Genomic DNA, 11,103 nt, shown 5'->3' on the forward strand with positions numbered 1-11,103 from the left:
TGCCTCTTCATACTTAAAGCACACAAATGCATATACACTTCTGGAAATTGAAATAAAAACACCGTGAATTCATTGTCCCAGGAAGGGGAAACTTTATTGACACATTCCTGGGGTCAGATACATCACATGATCACACTGACAGAACCACAGGCACATAGACACAGGCAACAGAGCATGCACAATGTCGGCACTAGTACAGTGTATATCCACCTTTCGCAGCAATGCAGGCTGCTATTCTCCCATGGAGACGATCGTAGAGATGCTGGATGTAGTCCTGTGGAACGGCTTGCCATGCCATTCATCTAGTCCCAAACATGCTCAATGGGGGACAGATCCGGAGATCTTGCTAGCCAGGGTAGTTGACTTACACCTTCTAGAGCACGTTGGGTGGCACGGGATACATGCGGACGGGCACTGTCCTGTTGGAACAGCAAGTTCCCTTGCCGGTCTAGGAAGGGTAGAACGATGGGTTCTATGACGGTTTGGATGTACCGTGCACTATTCAGTGTCGCCTCGACGATCACCAGAGGTGTACGGCCAGTGTAGGGGATACGACCATCATTGGGACCAAGGCAGAAGCGACTCTCATCGCTGAAGACAACACGTCTCCATTCGTCCCTCCATTCACGCCTGTCGCGACACCACTGGAGACGAGCTGCACGATGTTGGGGCGTGAGCGGAAGACGGCCTAACGGTGTGCGGGACCGTAGCCCAGCTTAATGGAGACGGTTGCGAATGGTCCTCGCCGATACCCCAGGAGCAACAGTGTCCCTAATTTGCTGGGAAGTGGCGGTGCGGTCCCCTACGGCACTGCGTAGGATCCTACGGTCTTGGCGTGAATCCGTGCGTCGCTGCGGTCCGGTCCCAGGTCGACGGGCACGTGCACCTTCCGCCGACCACTGGCAACAACATCGATGTACTGTGGAGACGTCACGCCCCACGTGTTGAGCAATTCGGCGGTACGTCCACCCGGCCTCCCGCATGCCTACTATACGCCCTCGCTCAAAGTCCATCAACTGCACATACGGTTCACGTCCACGCTGTCGCGGCATGCTACCAGTATTAAAGACTGCGATGGAGCTCCGTATGCCACGGCAAACTGGCTGACACTGACGGCGGCGGTGCACAAATGCTGCGCAGCTAGCGCCACTCGACGTCCAACACCGCGGTTCCTGGTGTGTCCGCTGTGCCGTGAGTGCGATCATTGCTTGTACAGCCCTCTCGCAGTGTCCGGAGCAAGTATGGTGGGTCTGACACACCGGTGTCAGTGTGTTCTTTTTTCCATTTCCAGGAGTGTATTTGTCAGCTGTACTTTTCATTATGGTTTATGTATTGTTTTTAAGCTGTAGACAATCTGCGGGTGTATTTATGTTTTTTCCCATTTTTTTGGCTGCAGATCTGATGATGGTCATTATAGACCGAAACCGGTAATCTGTTAACAAAAAGTTTGTGACCCTACACGTAAATTAAAGGAAACTTATTGTATATACGGGTCACTGTTTTATTCGCGAGAATGTCGTAGCTCGTCTGTCAATTAATGCTAAGCGGAATAACTGCTTGCTTGAGGGCCAGAAACGGACCAATGCGTTATTGAATTTCTCAGTTTGTGAAGCTCTTTCGCTTGAATGGATCATCTAATTTTTCTGAAATTGTAATCATCTATTTTTCTGTATATGTACATCACATCTACCGATTTTACCAATGTAATTTGTTTACTACGTTTTTCTGTCTCCACTTTACTCTGTGTAAAAATTCAGACCATCAGAAAATTTGTTCACCATTGTCGTTTTCCCACATTTTTCGAAACCTATTATTTAGACCATCCGATGGGAAATAAGGTTACCATTATTCTTTTTGAACATTTTGAGATGTTTATCATGTTTAAAATGTAGTGCGGAAAGTCAGAGAGATAATATAAATATTATGTAGCGGTAAGAAAGTGTTTATTAGTATCACCGTACGGATGTACTACTCGCTAATTCCATGCGCACTCTCGACGTACTGGCTGATAGGAGTAGCTGAATACATAGAAATCAAATCATACAAATGGATATTGACTGCTGTCTGGCTCCTGCTAAGACGAACTAACAGACAGCTGTATGTTTAGGGTTTCTCAACAACGAAACGAGAAGTTACATGCGGAGGTGACGATCGGTGAAACTACACGTATAACTGAGTCTGAGGTCGTTTATGGATGTGTTAGACACTGTTTTTACTTGACAGTGGTAGCGTCCCGGAAGCATTCAATACCGCCCAAAGTATTTCCACTTGGTGTATTCGAATAGCTCCGGTGTTCCGCTTGTATGGCATTTCTCATAGCTATGCTTGTTCATTATGCAGCCTTAGCAGACATTAGCCATTTAAAAACATAACAGATTTCAAAAATATAGGTCTATTTTTCGTAGAATTGGAATTGGCGACCCTTTTCTGACCACGGCTTGTAAAGTGTTTCGTCAGGGGTATTCTTAACCGTAGAGTTTTGATAATAGGTGACGCCTGATAGGTATGCAACACACGTAACGTACAGGAAACGCAGTTACAGTCTTAACTGACCAAGGCTACTATGAAAACTAGCGTAGTCTACAATTATTTATTGTAATAACAGTAGCCAGTAGCGGTTTTACTGGTTCAGTGAGACAGTTTTCATTCAGTTGTCATCAAAGAACGTAGACCAGATACTTTCCGCCCATGTTTGACAAATACTGTTTTATTTTACCTAAGAATGTGTTATAGATATTTTGGTGAGTCCTACCTCTCTTTTTAACAATGTGCAGTTCATGTATATTATCAGTGTTATTCACTGAGTGCTAACTTCTTCCGTATGTACGAACTACGTTTTGTGTAATTGTACCGATGTATTTTTACTGATACACATTCAGGTATTTCTGTTTGCAGATTCTTTGAGAATGGTGTAAGGCCGAAACTCCTAAGCGAGGATAAAACACGTGAATGCCGTGGACAAGACTAATATCAGTTTTCGAGTGCAACTGTCGTATTTCTGGACTACGGTGCAACGTCCGTACGATGCGAGTCGCAGAGTAGTCCCCAGTGTCGTCGCATTGTCTGAATGGCACGCGCGTCTTGCTGCAGGCGCTTGCCGCACTGCTTGGCCGCCTTTCCGGTGTTTGGAGCTGTTGGGCGGCGCCTGTGGCAGCGCTTTCCGGCGGCAGTCTGTGTGGACTAGGCGGGTGCTTATCTGGCGGCCTATCGTCCGTGTTCCCCGCCGGCTCGCCGCATTCCTCGGCCGCGCGGCAACACGCCGGAGGCACAAATCTACACGCGGAGGCACAAATCTACACGCCGGAGGCACAAATCTACACGCGGAGGCCCGCTCCCTCAACACCTGTGCTCCGCGGCCGGGCCCTCGACAGTAGCCTGCCGCACGGCCCTTATCTGTCGCCTTCTGGGGACGATCTTCTGTCTCCCACCGCAGAAGACGAAACTAGGCTTACAGTAAACCCTACTACACAGAAAGCTGGAGGAGAGGTTGACCAGGGGATATTTGAAAGGCTTAAACACCAAATTTTATATTTGTCAGGAGAGCGAAGAAAATTTATCTCCCTACAAAACTGACTTGTAATCAAAAAACTGAAAAGGTTTTCTGATACTACAGAATCACGCTTCTCACCGCAGCATCCCAAAAATGAGACACATTAGAAATTGAGTACCGTATTAAGAACGTTCCGAGTGCATTACCACGAAACTGACACATTGTAGGTGCTAGTAAGAAACTGTTTCCACGTTGATTCTTACAAAGAAGAAAACAGTAACCATCCAACTTCATGGCAGATTAAAACTGTGTGCCGGACCGAGACTCGAACTCGGGACCTTTGCCTTTCGCGGGCAAATGCTCTACCAACTGAGCTACCCAAGCACGACTCACGGCCCATCCTTACAGCTTTACTTCTGCCAGTATCTCGTCTCCTACCTTCCAAACGTTATAGAAGCTCTCCTGCGAATCCTGCAGAACTAGCACTCCTGAAAGAAAGGATATTGGGGAGACAAGGGTTAGCCACAGAATAGGGGATGTTTCCCGAGTGAGATTTTCACTCTGCAGCGGAGTGTGCGCTGATGAAACTTCCTGGTAGATTAAAATTGTGTGCTTGACCGAGACTCGAACTCTGGACCTTTGTCTTTCGCGGGCAAGTGCTCTACCATCTGAGCTGCCCAAGCACGACTCGCGCCCACAGCTTTACTTCTCCCAGTATCTCGTCTCCTACCTTTCAAACTTTACAGAAGCTCTCCCCGAATCCTGCAGAACTAGCACTCCTGAAAGAAAGGATATTGCGAAGACACGGCTTAGCCACACCCTTAGCTTCTGTAAAGTTTGGAAGGTAGGAGACGAGATACTGGCAGAAATAAAGGTGTGAGGACGAGGTGTGAGTCGCGCTGGGGAAGCTCAGTTCATAGAGCACTTGCCCGCGAAAGGCAAAGTTCTCGAGTTCCAGTCTCGGTCCGGCACACAGTTTTAATATACCAAGAAGTTTCATATCAGCGCACACTCCACTGCAGAGTGAAAATCTCATTCTAGTAATTATCCACTTTTAACAATCATATTTATATATATAAAGCCCGCCCCTATAGCTGAGTGGTTAGCGCGCAGGTGTGTTACGTCAAGGGGCCCGGGTTCGATTCCCGGATGGGTCGGAGACTGGGTGTTGTGTTGTCCTCATTGTCATTTCATCATCATCAGTGGAAGGCAATGGTAAACCACCACTGGAATCATTTCCTTAGACGCTCATGCGGTGGACCTCTCTGACGAGGCTTCCCCCATGACGAAACCTGCAGTAAGGCAGAAGACAAAGTTTAAAAAAAAGTTTATATATATATATATATAAATAACGCCGTTATAGGTTTCGAACCGATACGTCATCTTCAAACGACTGTTCACGTTTGTATTATACTAGCGAACCCGGCAATGCTTCAGAATTGCTAAATATATATGGCAATTGGATATAAATCCTAAACTCTCCCCTCCCTTCTCTACGACCATCTTCTCCTGCCCCTCTATATATCCATTTCCTCGCCTCCCCCCTCCCCCTCCCCCTCCCCCTCCCCCTCATTCCCTATTACCCCCCCCCCCCCGTGGACTAAAGCCTTGTCTATTGTTATTGCAATCGAAATCTTAATTGGGAATTGAAGTCAATTAAAATGAACGGGTAAATCTGTTGGGAACCATGTACAGTAATGAGGAACAAAAAAATCATATATGTAAGCGGCAGAGATGAAGTTTATCTGCGTGTAATAAAATCGATAAAATAAACAATGAAACAGGAAGATCATGTGTAAAAATCTTTTCGGTTAATGACAAGATATAAGAGACTAGAATGAAATGGGACGATCATGTTGATAGAATGGCAGTAAAGACATTGCCGAACCAGATAATATATTATCGGCCGATTTGAAAGAGAGAACTAGGTAGACTTCATCAGAGATCGCTCGCTGCGTGGATGATAGAGAACGGAACAAGTGACTGCAACATGTAAAAAATGGTTCAAATGGCTCTGAGCACTATGGGACTCAACTGCTGTGGTCATTAGTCCCCTAGAACTTGTTGTTGTTGTTGTCTTCAGTCCTGAGACTGGTTTGATGCAGCTCTCCATGCTACTCTATCCTGTGCAAGCTGCTTCATCTCCCAGTACCTACTGCAACCTACATCCTTCTGAATCTGCTTAGTGTACTCATCTCTCGGTCTCCCTCTACGATTTTTACCCTCCACGCTGCCCTCCAATGCTAAATTTGTGATCCCTTGATGCCTCAAAACATGTCCTATCAACCGATCCCTTCTTCTAGTCAAGTTGTGCCACAAACTTCTCTTCTCCCCAATCCTATTCAATATCTCCTCATTAGTTACGTGATCGATCCACCTTATCTTCAGTATTCTTCTGTAGCACCACATTTCGAAAGCTTCTATTCTCCTCTTGTCCAAACTAGTAATCGTCCATGTTTCACTTCCATACATGGCTACACTCCAAACAAATACTTTCAGAAACGACTTCCTGATACATAAATCTATATTCGATGTTAACAAATTTCTCTTCTTCAGAAACGCTTTCCTTGCCATTGCTAGTCTACATTTTATATCCTCTCTACTTCGACCATCATCACTTATTTTACTTCCTAAATAGCAAAACTCCGTTACTACTTTAAGTGTCTCATTTCCTAATCTAATTCCCTCAGCATCACCCGATTTAATTTGACTACATTCCATTATCCTCGTTTTGCTTTTGTTAATGTGCATCTTATATCCTCCTTTCAAGACACTGTCCATTCCGTTCAACTGCTCTTCCAAGTCCTTTGCCGTCTCTGACAGAATTACAATGTCATCGGCGAACCTCAAAGTTTTTACTTCGTCTCCATGAATTTTAATACCTACTCCAAATTTTTCTTTTGTTTCCTTTACTGCTTGCTCAATATACAGATTGAATAACATCGGGGATAGGCTACAACCCTGTCTCACTCCCTTACCAACCACTGCCTCAATTTCATGGCCCTCGACTCTTATAACTGCCATCTGGTTTCTGTACAAATTGTAAATAGCCTTTCGCTCCCTGTATTTTACACCTGCCACCTTTAGAATTTGAAAAAGAATATTCCAGTCAACATTGTCAAAAGCTTTCTCTAAGTCTACAAATGCTAGAAACGTAGGTTTGCCTTTTCTTAATCTTTCTTCTAAGATAAGTCGTAAGGTCAGTATTGCCTCACGTGTTCCAACATTTCGACGGAATCCAAACTGATCCTCCCCGAGGTCCGCATCTACCAGTTTTTCCATTCGTCTGTAAAGAATTCGCGTTAGTATTTTGCAGCTGTGACTTATTAAACTGATAGTTCGGTAATTTTCACATCTGTCAGCACCTGCTTTCTTTGGGATTGGAATTATTATATTCTTCTTGAAGTCTGAGGGTATTTCGCCTGTCTCATACATCTTACTCACCAGCTGGTAGAGTTTTGTCATGACTGGCTCTCCCAAGGCCGTCAGTAGTTCTAATGGAATTTTGTCTACTTAGAACTACTTAAACCTAACTAACCTAAGGACATCACACACATCCATGCCCGAGGCAGGATTCGAACCTGCGACAGTAGCAGTCGCACTGCAACATGTAATCCTTGGAAGGAGACAAAGAAGATGACGCTGTAATTCGTATACGCGGTACGGGAGACACCAGTCCAGCTGCTCGATATGAAGCGATAGTAGCTTGAATAGTAGTATTTTGCGTTGTTTTAATTAGCTCAAGGGCGGATTACTAAGTTCCGTATTCTTTAGTAGTATTCTAATCAACTTTCTTGTTTACTGCAAACAAACTACTGCCAAGAAGTAAAGAAAACTGCATACCGTGGTGTACACAATTTTTGCTTGTAATTCGTATGTAAGGAGAAGGAATATGTACAGGATAAGCAATATGTGTAATGGTTTACATGCCTTTCTGTCGTAGTTCAAACTGACTGCGAGTGAGAAGTCGAAAATACAATTATTAACATAACAGCACACCATTTTCTTTCTCGTAGTCAGTTTTAATAGAAAAACTAAACATTTTTGTTAAAAAAAATTATGACCAATGATCTTCTGAAAATTTATAAATGTAAATCGGCCAACAATTATTCAATATTTTTGGTAACAATGATTCCAATTTATACATCACATACATATATTTATATGTTATACACATTATAAAGATGATGTTGTTGCTGTGGTCTTCAGTCCAGAGACTGGTTTAATGCAGCTCTCCATGCTACTCTATCCTGTGCAAGCCTATTCGGCTCCAAGTAACTAATGCAAACTACATCCTTCTGAATCTGCTTTTTTTTTAGGTAATGTGTCGCTCTCATTACGATATCCTCAGTTATTCTTTGATTCTAGTCACGAAAAGTTATGACCTTTTATTTTACACAGGACTACAACTTGTTCTCAGACATACTTTAATTTCTTAAAAAAAAAAGAAAAAAGCCCAGAACATGTCCTACTAACCGATCCCTTCTTCTAGTCAAATTGTGCCACAGATTCCTCTGCTCCCCAATTATATTCAGTACCTTCTCATTAGTTACATGATCTGGATCTACCCATCTAATCTTCAGCATTCTTTTGTAGCACCACATTTCGAAAGCTTCTATTCTCTTCTTGTCTAAACTATTTATCGTTCATGTTTCACATCCATACATGGCTACACTCCACATAAATACTTTTAGAAAAGACTTCCTGAAATTTTAATCTATACTCGATGTTAACAAATTTCTCTTCTTCAGAAAAACTTTTCTTGCCATTGCCATTTTATATCCACTCTATTTCGATCATCATCAGTTATTTTGCTCCCCAAATAACAAAACTCATCTGCTATCTTAAGTGTCTCATTTCCTAATCTAATTCCCTCTGCAACACCTGATTTAATAAAACTACATTCCATTACCGTCGTTTTGCTTTTGTTGATGTTCATCTTATACCCTCCTTTCAAGACACTGTCCATTCCGTTCAACTGCTCTTCCAGGTACTTTGCTATCTTTGACAGAATTACGAGTACAGTGTCATAGGCAAACCTCAAATTTTTTATCTCTTTTCCATGGATTTTAATTCCTATTTAAAAATTTTCTTTTGTTTCCTTTACTGCTTGTTCAATATACAAATTGAATAACATTGGGGTTAGACTACAACCCTGTTTCACTTCCATCACAACCACTGCTTCCCTTTCATGTCCCTCGACTTTTATAACTGCCGTCTGGTTTCTGTACAAATTGGAAATACCTTTTCGTTCCCTTTATTTGACCCCTGACACCTTCAGATTTTGAAAGAGAATATTCCAGCTAACATTGCACAGTGTAGTGTACACAATTTTTGCTTGTAATTCGTATGTAAGGAGAAAGAGTATGTATTGGATAAGCAATATGTGTAATGGTTTACATGCTAGAAACGTAAAATGAGGCAGACGAGAATCGATGTTATTACAATTGCAATAGTTGTTGTTGTTGTTGTGGTCTTCAGTCCTGAAACTGGTTTGATGCAGCTCTCCACGTTAGCAGACGTTAAAAGCTACGCGCCAATATCCTGCTGATACTTGATTGAAATCATGTGCGTTAAGTACCAGTTTGCATGCACACTTAACATTTGTGCACAAACAGTGGTTAAGCTATCTACAAGGGACACTGCATAATTACATCACAGGTTTGCCACCAGCCAGCCCTTCGCTACATACGAGAAAAAAACTGAACTTTAAATTATTTGAGCATTTGTTCAAAAGAAAAGGTGAAACAGATTCAACTTTAGTAAACCAGATAAAAACTCAGAGAATGTAACAATAATAAATAAACTCAAAAATTAACCAACAACTTGTGTTTGGGCAGCGTGCGAAACCAGGTATTTTAAAGAACAAAGTGACTAAAAGCATTAACTTGCAAATTAGGTGGTTATTTGATCTATAAAAACATTTATTCTTAGATATCCACAAAGAAACAGGGTGAAAATCATATCAATATTCTTAGTCGGTGACTGAAAATGAAATACGTTTATCTGCTTTGAGAAAATGAAATTATTTTGCAGAATTTCACTAGACGTAGATGAGTTGATCGATGGAAGGAGGAAGTACAAAAACGTTCTGGGCAACTTGTAAACACAGAAATACAAGTCGCTGAGGAATGAAATAGTAGGAAGTTCCGGGAACCCGAGACAAAATGGCTGCATGAAAAATGTGAGGAAATCGAAAAAGGAATGCTTCTCGGATGGACTGACTCAGCATACAGGAAAGTCAAAACAGCCTTCGGGGACATTAAAAGCAAGGGTAGTAACATCAAGAATACAACCAGAATTCCGCTGTTAAATGCAGAGGACAGAGCGGATGGGTAAAAAAAAAAAAAAAAAAAAAAAAAAAAAAAAAAAAAAAAAAAAAAAAAAACATTGAAAGCCTCTGTGTGGGGGAGATTTGTCTGATCTGATAGAAGAAGAAACAGAAGTCGATTTAGAAGAGAGAGGATCCAGTATTAGAATCAGAATTTAAGAGAGCTTTGGCAGACGTAAGATCAAATAAAGGAAAAGGGATTGACAGAATTCCATCAGAATTTCTAAAATCATTGGTGGATGTGGCAAGAAAACGAGTATTCACGTTGCTTTGAAGAATGTGTGGGTCTGGGGACATATCACCTCACCTTCGGAAAAATATCATCCGCACAATTTCGAAGACTGCAAGAGCTGACAAGTACGAGAATTATCACATCATTAGCTTAACAGCTCGTGCATCCAAGTTGCTGGCAAGAATAATTTGCAGAACAATGGAAAAATAATTTGAGGCTATGCTAGATGATCAGTTTGGATTTAGAAAACGTGAAGACACCAGACAGGCAGTTCTGATGTTGCGGTTGATAATGGAAGGAAGACTAAAGAAAAATAAAGACCTGGAAAAAGCGTCATACAATGTAAAACGGTGCAAGGTGTTCGAAATTCTGAGAAAAATCGGGGTAAGGTATAGGGAGAGACGGGTAATATACAATATATACAAGAGCCAAAAGAGAATAATAAGAGTGAACGACCAAGAACGAAGTGCTCGGATTAAAAATTGTGTAAGTTAGGGATGTAGTTTTTCATCCCTTCTGTTCAATCTGTACATCGAAGAGCAATAATGGAAATGAAAGAAATTTTCAGGACTGGGATTAAAATTAAAGGTGAAAGGTTATCAGTGGTAGAATATGCTGATGACATTGCTGTCCCGAGTAAAACAGAACAAGAATTACATGACCTGCTGAATGTAATGAACAGTCTAGCGAATACAAAATATGAACTGAGAGTAAATCGACGAAAGATGAATGGAATGAAAACTAGCAGGAATGAGAACAGCGAGGAACACAACATCAGGATTGATTGTAATGAAGCAGATGAAGTTAAGGGATTCTGCTACCTAGGCAGCAAAATAGTCAATGATGGACTGAGCAAGCGGGACATCAAAAGCAGACGAGTACTGTCAAAAAGGGTATTCATGGCCAAGAGAAGTATACTATTATCAAACATAGGTCTTACATTAAGGAAGAAATTTCAGAGACTGGACGTCTGCAGTACACCATTGTATGGTAGTGAAACATGGACTGTGGGAAAGCCGGAACAGAAGAGAATTGAAGCATTTGATATGT

At 42.1% G+C, this 11,103-nt stretch overlaps 1 non-coding gene across 1 annotated transcript; it reads right to left on the reverse strand.

Moving 5' to 3' along the window:
* Positions 1-3,800: 3,800 nt before the first annotated feature.
* Trnas-cga (transfer RNA serine (anticodon CGA)) lies at positions 3,801-3,875 on the reverse strand. The gene has a single exon. It is a non-coding gene; the product is annotated as a tRNA-Ser (tRNA).
* Between the last annotated feature and the right edge of the window lie 7,228 nt (positions 3,876-11,103).

The sequence above is a fragment of the Schistocerca gregaria genome, chromosome 8 (genome assembly GCF_023897955.1).
Source record: "Schistocerca gregaria isolate iqSchGreg1 chromosome 8, iqSchGreg1.2, whole genome shotgun sequence".
Classification (NCBI taxonomy): domain Eukaryota; kingdom Metazoa; phylum Arthropoda; class Insecta; order Orthoptera; family Acrididae; genus Schistocerca; species Schistocerca gregaria.